The sequence below is a fragment of the Nelusetta ayraudi genome, unplaced genomic scaffold (genome assembly GCF_046127955.1).
Source record: "Nelusetta ayraudi isolate G7.1 ecotype Tasmania unplaced genomic scaffold, CSIRO-AGI_Nayr_v1 ptg000141l, whole genome shotgun sequence".
Taxonomy (NCBI): Eukaryota; Metazoa; Chordata; class Actinopteri; order Tetraodontiformes; family Monacanthidae; genus Nelusetta; species Nelusetta ayraudi.
Window position 1 is genome coordinate 56,610 of NW_027466191.1, and position 17,214 is coordinate 73,823.

Below are 17,214 nucleotides of genomic sequence, written 5' to 3' on the forward strand. Positions count from 1 at the left end.
TAAAGAACCCCCCTGGATTGATGGACGGCAAGTTGGGTTGAAAGTGAAGGCTTGGAGTTTCAAAATCTCTCTGAGCAACACGCCAGGATACAGAACTGATCCCAACCAAAAGGTTCTGAACAACGCCGCTGCCTGGTTCTCCCAACGGGTGGTGACGTCATCAAGCGTCCCGTTGACACTGATTCTGTCAGTGTCCCGCACTGTCGGTTCAAGAGGCTCTGCTAAAAACTACTGAGTGAGAGAAGGTCGCCCGACGAGCCGCAGCGCAGCCAGCAAAACAATTTAGCCCATAATGGATTCAATGAGGAATTAATGCTGCTGAAAGTCACCATCGCCATTCCAGCGGCTTCTGTTGCACAAGTTCACCGGCGGAGCAAGGAGCCCTTCGAGTCTGCAGGAGTCCTCCAGAATATATCCAGAGTATATCCAGAACATATCCAGAGTATATCCAGAGTATATCCAGAGTATATCCAGAATATATCCAGAATACAAACAGAATATATCCAGAGTATATCCAGAACATATCCAGAACATATCCAGAATATATCCAGAATACAAACAGAATATATCCAGAATATATCCAGAATATATCCAGAGTATATCCAGAGTATATCCAGAATATATCCAGAATATATCCAGAACATATCCAGAACATATCCAGAGTATATCCAGAGTATATCCAGAGTACATCCAGAGTATAAACAGAATATATCCAGAGTATATCCAGAGTATAAACAGAATATATCCAGAGTATATCCAGAGTATATCCAGAACATAACCAAAATATATCCAGAGTATATCCAGAACATATCCAGAATATATCCAGAATATATCCAGAGTATATCCAGAACATATCCAGAATATATCCAGAATATAAACAGAATATATACAGAATATATCCAGAATATATCCAGAACATAACCAAAATATATCCAGAGTATATCCAGAACATATCCAGAATATATCCAGAATATATCCAGAGTATATCCAGAACATATCCAGAATATATCCAGAATATAAACAGAATATATACAGAATATATCCAGAATATACAGTGCAGGCAAGACAATTTCAAATCAAGGACGCACAAATCATTGGGTGGCAGGGGACTGATGAGTGACGTGTGTGTGTGTGTGTGTGTGTGTGTGTGTGTGTGTGTGTGTGTGTGTGTGTGTGTGTGTGACAGCAGCAGGTAGAGGACAATATGCTGACGTGTTTACCATATATATCATATCGTCAACTGAGTTCTCTTTTCATGGAAGTTATTTTAACCGACCAGTCAACACAATAACTACATTTGGCGGCAGAAAAAGACAAACCACTTTTGATACTATATATATATATATATGTGTATATATGTGTGTATATATGTGAACTGCTGGGCTCCACACGGCAGCTCCAACAGGCCTATAAATGATGCATGACCTCCCTCTGTGCATTCAAAACTTCCAGACGACTTTAGCAAGACAAACAGCCGCGCCGAGTTCTCCCCCCCTTAAATATTGCGCAGCTCTAAATAAATTACAGAGGGTGGGCTCGCTCTCGGCTCAACTGCGTCCACGTTATTGCGATGGAGTGGAGCAGCTGACCGCGTTCAGAGCCGCCTGACTGGGATGCAATCAGTGCAAAGGAACAGTCAGCAGGCGGAGCTTTAAATAAGAGGCGGAGGCGGAGGCGTGATAACACATTTCAGATGAAAAAGGTGACACAGTCGGCCGTGCAGAGGCCCAAGGCATTGTCACACACACACACGCACACACACACACACACACACACACACACACACACACACAGTGTCTGCTGGGGAGTGGAGCCGGTGCAGCGGCAGCAGCATCTTGCCATGGTGATTTATTCATTTGCTTCTTGCACTGACTGAGGATATTGTTAGCGTCCCGTCCATAAATCTGTGTTATTTCCCCAAACAGGGAGCAGACGCAGGGAAAGCGAGACCACGAGCCGCTCGCAATTTCCTGCCCCCCCCCCGCCGCTGCCCCACCGCCGCAGGCAGGACGCGTGCAGCGAGGGTCCTCCTCGCCGCGGGGGGCTGAATGCTAAGACGCTAAAAGTGCACGTGAGCTGGCTTGAACTTGAGCGGCTTGGAACAACGGAAGGAGTGACTGTTGTACCGCCTGCATTTTTAACACAGTGACTCCGACGGAGAGGAGAGCCGGCGAGGAGGGAGCGTCAACAAACACATTGGAACAACACCGAGGTCCAGGCGCTGATTTACACACCGTCTGAGGACGCTGCTTATTCACGTCTAATTAACGCGTGACGGCAGGACGTTTATGAACGGACGGCAGAAGCAGAAGCAGAAGCAGAAGCAGATTATTGGAACTGGAAGCCTGAGATTGAGTTTGAAATTTCAGTAAAACGTCTGAAAAGAAAATACCAACTCAAAGCAGAAGAACAAGACGAGAGTTGGAAAAGGTCAAGATGTTGAGGAGGTCTCCCCCACCCCCCCAAACTCTCTTCATCAAGGCCCTGCTCCGCTCCTTCAGGCTGCTGCCTGGATGTGAAGTGAAGCCAGCAGAGTCGGTCGCTGCTTTCCGCCTCCTCTGTCACCACAAGACTCCGAGCTGGGGAGGAAAAAGAATCCAAAGGAAATGTTTAAGTTTGCATAAATGTTGGAGGCTGTCTGCACATTGTGCGTCTGGCTTTCCAAATGTAAACGTGAGTCGCCAGCTCTGCACGCTGCTCAGAAAAGGCAGCAGCCAATGGGAGGAGGCGGCGAGGCGGAGGCCCTGCAGCAACTTGACTTCTCCACCTGCGGCCCAAACGCTCGCGCGGACGCTCTCTTCGTGCTTAGACAGAGCAACTTCTCATTTATGATCACACTTCATCATGCAGGCCTCCAATTACACCTCTCAGCTCTCTGTGTATCCGCCGTTTGCGCCGACTTTCTGTGATGGAGTGCGACGTCCCTTCCTTGTTTTGCCTCCTAATCAGTCATTTAGCTTGGACGCCGCGGCGGAACATCAGAAGTGGCTTTGCTTTATTGATTGCTCTGAGTGCTTTCTGATACATTTTGATAAAGCGAGGCTGGCAGCGGCGGCGGTGGCGGCGGCGTGATGGATCGAGCATTAAAATTTACGAGGAGGCCTGAAAGCGCGCGGCGAGGGTTTACGGCCGCCGAGGTGATCATTTGTGGAAACAAAAGAGCGCTAACAACGGCGTCCGCGGGCGGGCGGAGCCCACCAATCTCCTCCACGGTGCCATTTGTTCGCAGTCAAAGCACCAGGACGGTGCTTTAATTTGACAGTGATTCATCGACGTCTCAGAATGATGCACGCTGCCACTGCGGCACACAACAACAACAATAACAACAACTACAACAACAACAACAACAACACAAAACCCCGTAGTGCTGCTCTGCTCCGGGGGAGGGAGTTTAACGGCCCGCTGGGGTTGCAGCGCGACTGTGTTGTGTTGATCGGACTCAGAGTTCCCACACAAGACCAAGAGGGAGGTCTGACCTTCACACCTCACACGATTAACGCTGGAAAAGTATTTAAACGTCACTCTTGAAGGTTGCAGATGGGCTGAATGTTGCACATCCCTCCCAGATGGGTTGTAAAGTCACAAGGGACAGCTGAGACTCGCTTCTGATTGGCTCAGGCACAGGCTGCAGTTCCCACCGTCGCCACCGTAGCTTCTGTTTTACACGAGTGGGAAGCAGCGTCTTCATCGTTGTCTCTGTTTGTTGTTGCCGTGAACTGGGCTGAAAACTCACCAGCGATGCCCTAACCCTAACCCAGACCCTAACCCAGACCCTAACCCAGACCCTAACCCAGACCCTAACCCAGACCCTAACCCAGACCCTAACCCAGACCCGAGAGGCGGCAGGAGGGAAGAGTTGAGCTGCTCCGAGTCATCGTCCCCATCAAGACTCCACTCACTCCTTTCTGAGCAGGGGAGCGCTGAGTGCACCGCCAATCCAAGGTGCCATGAAAGTGAAAAGAGTTCCAGCTCAAATGACTGTCATCTGAGTGGGAGCAGGAAGGGGCGGGGCCAAGCCGGGCCAGAGGAACGCAGGTGATTGAAGAGCTGTTATGTCAGCAGCAGATGCTCTCTGGCTACTTCCGCTTCCTTGGACAGCTGCTGTTTTTATGCCACTTCTCTTTTTTTTCCCCCCAAACATCTCATAACCAAGCAATGATGAGCTTTACAGCATCATTTACAGGCGCAAAGCACAAGCCAACCATTAAATCACAACCATAAAACAATGCTGCCGCCGCCACCGCGCGACGTCTTTAAGGCCCTCGTGTTTGCATCTTTTCATTTCATTTATTGCAACTTGAAGAGTGCAGCAAAGTGGGTTTGCTGTGTGACAATGTGTGACTATGGTGCTAGATATCTCTAGCACGTTTGAAGAAAAACTCTGCAGGCTCAACTCCTCACTTCAGTCCTCAGTCCTCAATTCAGTCCTCACTTCAGCCCTTCGTGACCTCACTTCAGCCCTTGTGACCTCACTGAAATATTGCAACTTGAAAAAGCAGAAAAGCAGAAGTGAAGTGAGGAGTGGACGGTGGACTGTGGCTTTAAATGCCAGGGTGCTGAGACAGCCTGCACATCTTCAAGGCCCCCCGAGCACAACGTCTCCTCAGTGGGCTCCTCCATCACGCTCCTCCTCCTCCTCCTCCTCCTCCTCCTCCTCCTCCTTCTTCTTGTCGTACTCCTCCTCCTCCTCCTCCTCCTCCCTGCTGTCTGGTGAAGATGCAGCAGCGGAGGGGTGAAGAAGTTAATGTCCTCCGTCACCGCTGCGTCCTGTCATCCATGGAGAGCTTTCAACGCCACCACCGCCGTTTCACGCTGATTAACTACTCAGACAGACCCACAGAGGCCAAGCTGTCTGTGTGTGTGTGTGTGTGCTTGCAACACTGCGGGATCGATGTCGCACCAGCAACAAAAAAATAAAGAAAATAAAAGAAAGGAAAAGAGAAGAGGAGGAGAGGAGAGGAGAGGAGAGAAGGAGGTTAAGCCGCACGAGGCAGCTTGATTGTGCGTCTCAGGTCGCTCTTTGTTGTGTGTTGCTGCGTGGAGTGCACAGCTCGGCGCCTTCATTAATAGGGCGGACGTGATGTTTTGGTTATTAGCCCGGCGGAATCAAAGAGCAGCGGGAAAATCTGAGCGTTATTTTCATGTCAGAAGTGTTTTATTCATGAAGGCCAGTTTGATGTTTTATTTCCGAGGCGGGCGCGGAGCCGCGATGGCTGTTTTGACAGCGGCTCCTCCGCCGCGTCTCCACGTGGTGCAGATCTGCTTGTTATGTTGCCCCTAAAACACTGATTATATATCATTTAGGTGTCAGCCTGCAGCTGGCGGCTGCCTCGCACAAGAAACCGCCAGTGCAATGCTGTCAACAGCTCGCGTCCTGTTTAGGACCTAATGATCATTTTTGCTTTATTGCATAAGTGAATGCGACTCCACAGCCGTCATTAAGGCTGCTTGCTAATTGAGCCGCTGCGTAATAATAATTATGCAGCGTTGCTCTGAGCTCATTATTAATTGTGCCGCTCTCTTTGGCTTTATCGCACCACAGTTGACATGTTTCTCTTTGCCTGTGTTTAAAGTTCCCCCGAAGCAAACCACTCATCTTATAGTGATACGAGTCGAGCTCGCGGCCCGTCCTCCTCGGTGCAGCGCCCTCTAGGGGCGGACAGGAGCGATCATCTCAACCAAAGTGGATGTGATTGCTTGAAATCTATGTGTTTTTCACATTGATCTAAAACCTGTCGAGTCCTTCTTTGTATTTGCCGCCTAATTAAAGTTGAACTACTACCAGCAGGCGGCTGAGCCCCAGCGGTCCTGCTCCTCCTCCTCCTCCTCCTCCTCCCCCCCTCCTCTCTCTCTTCTCTTTGTCTTCTCCTTCTCTTCTGCCTTCCTTTGGCCAGTCTGCGGCCCTGCGGCCCTGATCAAAAGCCCACGGTTCTCTCTCTCCGCTGGGAGACACCGGCCTGTAATTACAGCTCTGGCCAGTAAAGCAGATCACTCTTCCACTTTGAAGAAGGGATCCTGGTGTAAAGTAACCAGCAGTGAGCAGCGCCTCCAACAGGTGACAGAAACACGACATTCTATTCTCAGTCTGCAGGCTCGCAGCAGGCCTCACTCAGCCTCGTTAGCGCCACCACAAATCGCTTATTTACTCCTGATGCATCATTGTGGTGTGGAGGAGCTTCCTCAGGAAGCGGAGGAGAAGCGGAGGAGAAGCGGAGGAGAAGCTGAGGAGGAGCGGAGGAGAAGATGAGGAGAAGCTGAGGAGAAGCGGAGGAGAAGCGGAGGAGGAGCGGAGGAGGAGCAGAGGAGGAGCGGAGGAGAAGATGAGGAGAAGCGGAGGAGGAGCGGAGGAATCACACGTCACGGCACAGCCAACGAGGCGACGGCTGACGGAGGAAGGGAGGATGGAGGGAGCGGAGGGGAAACAACTGTTCCAAGGCGGCCAGAACAGGAGCTGCGTCTCCTCCTCCTCCTCCACCTCCTCCCCCTCCTCCTGCTCCTCCCCCTCCTCTGTCACGGTTCAGTGTCGGCACTTCGATCCAGAGTTCCTCAGCTGCCAAAATATCCTTTTATTTATTTACCTGCCTCTCTAAAGTCTTTACATAAGCACTCACTGCAACTTTAGCCCTACTTGACACAAAGTCTGGCAAACTTCATCATCATCATCATCGTCATCTTCATCGCCATCGTCATCGTCTTCCCATCGAGTCGGCCAAATCAAGGACAACGTGGGGAAAAAAGAAAGTGGGGCAAAAATAAAAAGAGGAGGCAGAACAGACAGAGTGACATGTTGAGGAGAGGGGGAGAAACAGAAGTGAAGAAGAAGAAGAAGAAGAAGAGGCGGCGAGCGACTCGGCGAGAGCGGCTGTCACTTCTGAAGAGCGGCGGCGGCGTCATTCATTAGCTGCGGATCATGGCAGAGGAATGTAAGACGGCGCCGCCACATCAGAGGACACGTTAGCGCTGATTAATCATCACTTTCACTCACTTTGTCTACCCCCCCACCCCCCACCCCCCACCCCCAGCGCTCAGCAAAACAAAGAGTTTTTCCTGGCAGCCTAAGGAGAGCGAGGGACGGAGGGAGAACAGGCTCTTAATTGGAATCGGCAGTCGACAGCGAGGTGACGGCGTCTTCCTCCTGATAAGAGCCCCCCCCCCACCCCACCTAAAGATAGAAGACAGGCTCACATCTCCACTGCAGAGAAGCTGCCTTCTGTGCTGATACCTGTGCTGGAAACCCCCCTCTGCCCTCTTTAAAGTGTCGAGCAGGCGATGAAGTGGGAGAAAGTCAAAAAATAAATGAGGAATCTTAATGCGCCGACCCAGAGGTCAAGCCACAGATAACCTTTCAAGTGTTCATTAGACCCGCACCCGCTAAGAACGGCTGCAGGGCGAGGCGGGCGGCGGGCGGCTGATGGCTTTTCAATTCCTCAAACTCCAGGCGCACGGGAGCCTCCGCCCGCTGAGCAACAGGTGCCAATATGTGCGGGAAACGCTGCATTCCCCGGGAAAAACAACGAGTCTGGCTGCCCAACCCGCTGCCAACCAATCAGCCAGAGGGCCTCCAGCGGGCAGGGGGGCGGAGTCACGCCGGCTGGAACACCTTTCACCCCTTGGAGGCTGCACGCAAACTTTAAAGTTTGTCTGCAACTAAATCTGCTTGTTTCTCTGAAACCGGCTCTCAAACTTGCATCTCCCCTTGTTGACACCGACCGCCCGGAGGAAACAGAGCAAGTGGCCCCTCCCCCTCCAGCCAGCCAGCCAGCCAGCCAGCCAGCAGATAACACCCGGTAATAAAGCCTTCTGCAGGAGGTCGTGAACGCCGGCGCTCAATGATTGTTTCCTGAGCCGCAGGGCAACGATCAATTCACTCTGTGCTCCTCTCACACTCTGCACTCACCTTATTTATGTGGCCCTCCCTCCCTCCCTCCCTCTCTCCTCCCCCCCCCCCCCCCCACCTGCTTTTTGATTTATCACTTGTCTTATTTTATTCTCTTTCTTCTTCTTCCTCTTCTTTCTTTTTAAATCACCATCGAGCTTCCTTGCTGTGAAGCTCCTGAGACAGCAACGCCCCCCCCCCCCCCCTGCTGTAAAAGCCAGTCTGGATGGCTGTTGATTACAGTCTGGCTGCCTGCGTGGCCGGTGGATGGCGAGGCAGGTGTGCCACGCAGTCGTGTCATGTGACGTCTTTCAACAACCCTGAAAACTCACCACATGTATTTGTACACACACAGCAAAGGGAGCAAGAAGATTTCATGCATATTTAACCCCCTGTTTACAACCTTGTGCTAAAAAGTTGCTGCTGCTGCTGCTTTGTTGTACTGCACATGTTTTGGAAAGAGAAGAAGAGGCGTCGGTGTGGTGGGAGGGGCCAACACCTGGCTGGAGGCGGTTTGCCCACTGGAAGAAGGAATCTTCCCCAGCAGGGGGCGGTAAGCAGGACAGTTGCAATCAAACCGGAGGCTTGGCTGGGACGAGGAGGCGGGACGTACAGTCAAGGACCAATCACCTGTCGCATGCCCCCCCCCCCCAACTCACCCATCACACGCGCTTCAGCTTTTGTGTCTTTGAATGCATCGCGCCGTGTTTTTCAAGGTCTCATTCCATCATTTATGCAGATGCTAAAAGGAGTCATTGTTCAAGCAGACGGATGAAATGGGAACAAGTCAGCAGGTGGCGACCTTGAGAGGGCAACTAGAGGTGAATGAGTCCCAGCACCACTCTAGTCTGAGCCTGGCATCAATATCACCGTGCTAGAGCTTGTATCAATATATTGATATATGTAATATGTATATAACGCCTCTGTGTGAGGTCAGATGAGAGCTTATTCACAGTTCACAATAAGCCTCCATACCTGATTGATTTCAAAGACATTCAAACAGGCCGCCACCTTTGTTCCGTCTCACTTCTAAAAGCCCGGCTGGAGGTTCCTTCAAGCAGCCCAGTCATCTGGGTTGGGAGACGAGCTCCTTTCCTCCGCCTCTGCACGGCTGCAGAAGTGTTTAAAATGCGTGGTGACGAGTGGGCGGAGCGTTACGCTCCGCTCCCCGCTCTGCTCCCCGCTCACCTCGCCGTGTTTCTTTCCTGGTGAGAAGAGATCCCAGCGAAGGATAAGAAAATAATCACAAGTGCGGCCCGGCGCCGGCAGCCTCCGCCTGCTCCTGGTTGGTCGATACAGCAACGCGCTGTCGTGATGAGCCTCCAGCTGCCGGCAGACGCTGCTTCTTTATTGGAATCTCACTCAATGATTCTGCTCTTCTCTCAGAGGGCTTCTGCTTGTGTAATGTTCACATCGGGTTGACTTCATCTGCACTGCATGACGGCACAGAGCCCGGCCGCCACGGAGGAGCCGCAACCTGCGATCACAACTGAAGCAGACAAACACCCGACGAGCCGCCCGCTCTCTCGCCCTGGCGCCGTTAAAAAGACGCCCAAGGTCAACCGAGGCTGACTTTCAACACCTGCTTCCCACTGACGGTTCAGGCTGGTGAGCCTCCACAGGTGGCGCTATCTTCAACACAGCACAAATGCAAGGTGTCTGGGCAGCGAGCAGCGAGCAGCGAGCAGCGGGGCCTCTGCTGGCTGCCGAGGTGGCGGGAAGTCAAGCCAGTGATATTAATCAATAATGCATTAATAGCCGGTCGCTGGGTGGCAACAGCGCAGCCCATCCATCACTGGGGCTTCTCTCGGTCTGCCGCTCGCAGCCTCAGCTTCCCCGCAGACACACTGGGGGGACTGGGAGGCTTCAAAGCAAAACCAGAGGGCCGTGCCCAGCTGTGTGTGTGTGTGTGTGTGTGTGTGTGTGTGTGTGTGTGTGCTTGAGAAGCACACCTGGAGCTGCAGCAGAGGACGACGAGCAGGAAGATAGAGTTCATTCCTTGGAGGCTCGGAATTGATGCTGACTGCAGGAAATGAAATGAGTGTGAAACTCTGAGCTGGCTGAGCAGGGGAGCCACACACACACACACACACACACACACACACACACACACACACACACACACACACACACACACACACACAGCTTTAAACTAGTACTCCTGTTCTTCCTATCTCTCTGAAGGCACACTGAGATGAAACAATTCTCCAAGCTTTTATCACTGAGGTGAGTGTGTGTGTGTGTGTGAGTGTGTGTGTGTGAGTGTGTAGCGACTCTCTATTAAAAAGGCCGGGCAGTTCCTGTGCGGCCCCTGTTAGTGGGCTGAATAACTGACCCTCACGGTGAAGCTGGGTCTCCTCCAGCACCGCCTTAATGATACGGCTGGACTCCTGCAGGTCCTCCAGGTTGAGGAGAACTGTGGACTCACTGGACTGAGGTGCTGTGGAGGTCTGCTGCTGGTCCCACACACACACCAAAGTGCTGCCTGTTCACAATGTGCCGCTTTGTCTACAAATACAGAGCAGCTGATAAGTAGCTGAAGCTATAAGAAGCTAACTCCTCCGTATCGGTGCTGCTGCTCTTGCAGATTGTAACTGCTGCTGCTCTTTCAGGGGGTAGGACCAGGAGGTGGGGGGGTCGAGGGGGGTCCGGGGGGGGCGGGGGGGGGTCTGCTGGTAGAGGTCAAATACCCTTCTTGGCAGTGGACGGCCGACAGCGGGTGCAAAGCAGAAGGCCCAGACGAGCACTTGTCCCTGGCATCCCGGTGACTGCCAGTAATTACTGGTCCAGCTCGCCACGGGCTGCAAATGGGTCTGACGCCGTCCACTCCAGCAACGCCACTTATTCCCATTTGCACATCTGGATCCAGTGAAACCCGGCGACAAAGAGCCGTGATAACAGTAATTGCAACTCCAAACACAATTACAGGCCCCCATTTATCTCATTTCCCTGCCAGTTGTTTGTGCTCATCGTGTTCCCCGGGCTCGCGCAGTAAAAAAAGAAAAAACAGGCGAGCAGATGTAAATTGAAAGGCAGGCGTGCGGCGACAGTGGCGACAGATCCCTGCTGATGGTTCCCGCCGCCGCCTGCCGCCGCCTGCCACCACCTGTGCGAGGCTCCCTGAAGGCGAAGCACTAACAAGACTCCGCGTCGCAGCCGCTCATCCGCAGCGCAAACTCTTAATTTGGGGTAGAAATTGTTTAGTCGCTCATAAATGGGCTGCTGTAATGGAATGTCGGTGGAGGACGAGGAGGAGGACAAATGGGCCGACGGGTGGAAGCTCTATTTTCAAAGCTGCACTCTTCAGAAATGGTGAGAAAGACACAAAAAACAAGGGGAGAAAACAAAGCAGGAACCCCCCCGGGGAGCCTCGTTCCAGCCAGAGGATCCCGGGAAGAGTTGAGACCATCTGTCGCTTAACGGCCTCTGACAAGCGCTATTAATCCCATGGCTTTCCCCGGAAGTGGTGGCGAGGTGGGGTGGGGGGGGGTAGACTGGCGCTGAGGAGGAGGTGGCGACGAGGCAGCAGGTCACAGCTGCTCACAGTCCTAACACGCCACGCTTCAGCCACGTGGAGAAGAAGAGGGTCACCGCACAACACCCCCCCCACCACCACCACCACCACCACACCCCCTCCAGGTACACGTCACCTGTCACACTAGCACAAGGTAGGCGCAGCCAACCGCAGCACCGTCGCTGCACCTTCACCTCAACCTGCTCGACCTCTGGGCCGCTGCTGCACCACCATCTAGATCTAGATCTGGATCTAGATCTAGATCTAGATCCGGATCTAGATAGAGATCTGGATCTAGATATAGATATAGATATAGATCTGGATCTAAATCTAGATCTGGATCTAGATCTCTGCGTATCTAGATCTGTTTCTGGAGATATGTCTCTCTCTAAATAGAGATATCTATCTCTAGCGAGGTATATCTAGATCTAGACACTTATCTTTATCTAGATATCTATCTCTGAGTGTATGAACAAGATATTAGGACACCTGACAACCGTGTGCTAATGACAGTGATCGGCGGCTCCGTCCAGCCTCCGACAGTAAATCCCTTCACACACACACACACACACACACACCAGCGCCAAGCGACAGTCAACACACCCAGTGAAGGACGACAACCTGCTGCGCCCAGCCTTGGACACACCTTCCCCTCCATCCCCTCCATCCCCTCTCCGTCCCACAGGGGGCGTCTTACGTATGCTAATGTATGGGCGGCGCAGCGGGTCCTCATCCATAATTCATGCGAGTCACACGCGTGTTTGCTGTGCACCTTGAGCCACGGGTCGAGGCAACAGGATCCATGATTTCACACTGTTTTATTCATCTGTCAAGTGTCCATTCACTTTGTTTTGTTGCTGTTTGTGGGGGCGGATCAGCGGGCGGGCCGGCTGGCAACCTTCACATTACAATAACAGAAAGATGGTTCATAATTGAAGACGCAAGGCACAAAGGGAATGACATATCAGCCACTGAGAAACAAAGAAAGAAAACACAAGCACGCAGCACACTGGAGTCAAAAGCAGCGGAGGCCCGGAGAAGGTCCGAGATCAGCAGTGATCTCACAGCCAGCGCGGAGGAGAAGGTTGAGGGGAAAGGAGGAAGAATATATATATATATCTCCGTTTTCTTCCTGGAAGCGTCAGGAGGCTTCAAAAGGCCTGCAAGAGGTTGAAATCCATCAGTGCCCCCTGGCTGCTCAGCTGTTTGTTTGTGCTGCTCCAAAAAGAATCAAAGAGCACTGGCCGCCAATTAACAGTCCTTCTGGAGAACGTCAATCATGTCCTTTCTTTGCTTTTCTTTTTTTTTTAAAGGGGGTTTATTTTTGACTGTTTCTTTGAATTCATTCTCTTGGTATTCCTGCCGTCATCCGTTGTGAGGAAACAGAAACGTGCGGCCAATAAAGGAATTGAATTCCCCTCCCGCATGAACGCCACCTGTTTGAATGTCCTCCTCTTGCGCTCACATGCCTGTCGTTTTTTAAATGCAGGCCAAGCCAAGCCGTGCTTGGTTCCAGACACTCTGAGCTGTTTCTTCAAACGCAGGAACACACATTCAGAAAACTAGAACCAACTCAATTGACGCTGCGGCTGTGTGAACGCGGTGCTGTGTGTGCAGGAGGAGGAAAGAAAAGCCAAGCAGAAGAGAACACAACACACACACACACACACAAAAATGCATTAGCCAGCAGAATCCAGACTTAGAGACACATTTCTTCCACACACAGCACTATAATGACGGCAAAAACATTGGACATCAATTATGCATTAGTCAGATGAAGAATATTCTGTTCCTCATTTGCACCCTGGCCAAGCACAAACGCTCCCCCCGCCGCCCCCCGCTCTCGCGCTTTGTACATAGACTTATCACACCCAGACACACAACCATATTCCCCCTTTCTCCTCCAAATAGAAAAAAAGAAGCGCAGAGAGAATCAGAAATAAATAAATAAATAAGTGAATAAATAAATGAAGGCTGGCTGGTGTAGAGGAATGACCGTGGGGCCGATATTTGATCAAGTCAGACGGCTCCCTGCCTGCCTCGCAAATATTCAAAGGATTCTCCTGCCTCACGATTGTGAATGCGTGCCGTGTATTCCCAAGGAACACAACACACACAACAGGGGCTGCGCAGCGGGCCGCAGCAAGGCGGCGCCGCAGCGCACGGCAAGAAAATATAGACACTGGACTGGACTGGACTGGAGAGGGGAGGGGGTGGGGGTGGGGGGGTCATGTGACCATCATGACAACTAGCCACGACAACAGACGGGTCCATCCCGCTCCACTCCCGGCTCGGGAGTCCAGTCTTGACTTCTGACAGTGACTTCCAGAGAGTGGAAGCAGGAGGAGCTCAGAGGAGGAGTTTCTGGACGGGTTGGAAGCGCTGCCATGTGTGCCCGGCAACATGTTCAGTTCTTTTCAAGTTCTGCACAAGCCTTGCAAAACATGTGTCTGGTCACAAGTATTAAAGAGCGAAAAGAGAAAATGTCTGCGTCCAGCTCGCGTGTGAAAGCGGCTCCAGTCAGACTGGGTCGGCCCGCTCAGGTCCGGTCCGGTCCGGTCCGGTCGCAAGCCTCCACAGACAGCTCCAGCTGACGTGCCCTAGAAACATCCTTGTATCCACGCAACTCTTTGATATTCACCGTGTTTGCCAGTTGCTCCTAATTAGCATTAACTTTTATTCAACCTTTAGACAGGGAGCACAGATTATGCATAATGCATACACACGTACAGACAGTTATTTAAATATGAGGATTCAGAGCCGGGCAGATCCGCACGGAGCAGAAATAAGCGTCTTAATGTCAAATATCTCGTTGGGAAAAAAAAAAGCCCTGCTGAATCAGCAGCGCTGTCGTTCCACGGCCTCCAGTTAACTCGCGGCGCTCTGCCGCGGCTTCGCACACTTCCTGTCTGACACGGCCGTTTAGTCGACACGCAGCTCCGGCGTGGCGGCGCCAGCCCGGCCTGCTCTGACAGCTAATGAATGTGAGAAAAGGTCACGGGTTTGAAGAGATGATGAAAGAAGGGGATTGCGGTGAAAAACAATAAAGGACAGGAAGCAGGATGCTCGGCTGATGAATGCCGAGCGGCTGGATGGCAGCAGCCAGCCTGAACACAGGCTACCACACACAGCCAAAGCCAAGACGCAAGTGGACTCTTCCACGAGGACCACAGAGAAACTGCGACGGTGCAAACACAGAAACAAGCTGAGGTTGAAATACTTCACACTGAATTTCTCCTTCTCTCCTCTCGTCCTCAAACAGCCATCACACTTTGGCCACGTTGCCAGTTTCCATTCCACCCCCCCCCTTCAATCCTACCTTTCAAATGAAGCCTGCAGTGGGCGCTGGCGTCCGACCCACGGGCAGGCCGTCTGGCTGAGGTTCTGCAGCTTGGACGCGGCCGATCCATCCAGGCCTCCTCGCTGCTCTGTCAAAGATTGAAGAGGGAGTTGCGGTCAGCACCAGTGAAGAACCAGAGAGGGAACACCTCCCACTAACACTTGGGGAGACCTCTGATGACGGTCAACTCGTGCCAAAAAGATCCAGTTTGAACCTGAGTAACTTGTCATCCAGAACACCTGCCGTGTTCTCCTGCAGCTCTGGCCCGGTCAGAGGCTCTGCCCTTTTCTATCTCTCTCCGTCGAGTACATTTTGTACCTTCATCAGGCGCTTTATTCTGTAATTGCTAACTTATCCTCTGCTCAAGGACTTTCTGTCCGCCGACGCGTTCACATGCACTCACTGTGCTCCATCAGCGCACAAGCAATTATTCCATTCATCCACGATTCCCTCCTCCTCGTCGTGCGATTGGTCCTTGAGTGTTTTTCTATCTGTCAGACTTCAGGATTCCTGTTCTGTGGCCCGATGCTGGGGAATAACACAATAAAAGACAACGCTGTTTTCATTTCTTGCGCATTCACTATTTACCATTTGTCCCACTGACACTGGCAGAAGCCAACAGCCTCCTCATGCCCAAGTCCTCCAACAGGTACTTGCTTTTAGAAGAAGTTCCCGCGTGGCTTTGTCCTTTCCACGCTCAGACCCAACTCCTCCCAGTCTTTGACTGTCACATTCAGGCCGCGAGCGCACAAACAAAACACGACATTCACGGCGGAGACAAACAGGCTCGGCAGCCGCTTTGCGAGCTGTGCGTGAAAACAACGGCGACAAACGGCAACGAGGCCTGTGGTGATTGTGATAGATTGAGTCCGTTCCCCGCCAGAGAGCCGCTGACATCTGTGCCAAGGTCAGCGGCAAACTCTTCAACTCCTGTCCACAACACTTAGCGCCTGTCGGCAGCTCAATCAGAGGCTGCCTTCCCAAGCAGCTGATGCTCTGATGATGACTCGCTGCAGCGCCACCTCCACCTGATTCCCTTCTCTCCCTAATGAGGAGGCCACTGCAGGGGGGGGGGGGGCGACTTTGACATCACAGCAGCCAACAACCACGTGATGGTCACAGAACACGGCACTGAGAGGGTGAGATTGCATTAACGGCAGAAGTTGACGACTATTATTAGTTTTATATTGTTATTATTATTATTGTTCTTTTGTGTTGAGTGTTAAACAATATCCACCGGACTAAAATAATGCCACAGCTTTGACGGCGCCCCCGCGAGGCAGGTACCCTGTACAACAACAACTCAGATGGATCGGCGTGGACAGACGTCATGAATATTGATTTGGGCCCGAGGTTGAATTGTGCATTACTGTACAACTCAACCGCGTCTGTCAGAAAAATAAATACAAGTTGGTGGCGAGGGTGGACGGCAGCGAGGCGGCGAGGCGGCGAGGCCGACTGAAGCACTCCAAGGCTGTGTGTCAACTCAGGTGCTGCGTCCTTGAAGTGCGCATTTTGGAAGGAAGTTGCGTCATCGCACTGCGCAAAGGCTCCTCCCACTTCCCAAGGGCGCTTAGGACGCTGAAAATGCGCCCTCGGAAATACGCACTAGTTTTAGCCCACCGCTACTACCCTTCGCACACTTGGGTATCCCATGATGCTTTGCGTGCTGCTGCAAAGCATCGTGGGATCCTGGGAAGTCGGCTGAAATTAGCGCCATCTGCTGGCAATGACACGACATATAAATCTAAATATTGAAGTTTCACATAAAGTATCCAGTTTTTAACGTAGGATTTTATTTATTTGAACATCCAACGCCATCGTTAGATGGAGAACCAATGGTTAGCTTGATGCTATGAAAACGTCACTTCCGGGGTTGGCCAGCAGGAGGGAACGGCGGTGACGAAACGAGGAAATACGCCCGAGGCTAGACCGTCCGGGGTGGTTACCGGGGAGGCGGGGTTTGGTCGGTCCTTCTAGGCCGGGAAGTCTAAGAACGCTTCCTTCAGACGGAGGACACTCGGTCTCAAGGGTGCAGAACCTGAATTGAGACACAGCACAAGACGTCGAGTCCACAGGACTTCCAGAGGATGAATAGATGAAGCCGGAGCAACTCAACACACAAAGCTCAGGTGCAACTTTGGAGCCACTCTCACTGTTAGCAACGGCCTGAACGCTTGGCGGGAGGTCTGACGGAGCAGCAGGGAAAGTGGTGCAGGTCCATCTTGGCACAATGGCACAAAGGTGATATAACGTAACGTAACCTGCAGAGAGCTCCCACACATTCAGCCTCAGCGACTTGTCTCAGCAGGTGAATCACAGCAACAGTGTTGCTCCAGCTCTGTTCACTCACTCCTCAGCAGAAGTGGAGGTAGCAGCAGGCGGCACACAAGCGTGCTCCTGTAGTGACCTGAGCCAAATGTTCTTTTTCCCTCCGTGCGCTCGGCCTCGCGGGTAAAAGCTGCTAATCCCATTTCCTGGACT

At 52.1% G+C, this 17,214-nt stretch overlaps 1 long non-coding RNA gene across 1 annotated transcript in view; it reads right to left on the bottom strand.

The window, feature by feature from the left end:
- Positions 1 to 14,660: 14,660 nt before the first annotated feature.
- Positions 14,661 to 17,214, bottom strand: part of LOC142879694 (uncharacterized) — a 53,924-nt gene continuing 51,370 nt past the window's right edge. Inside the window, exon 4 of the long non-coding RNA XR_012925336.1 lies at positions 14,661 to 14,818. This is a non-coding gene — a long non-coding RNA (uncharacterized LOC142879694). The remainder of the gene's footprint in view (positions 14,819 to 17,214) is intronic.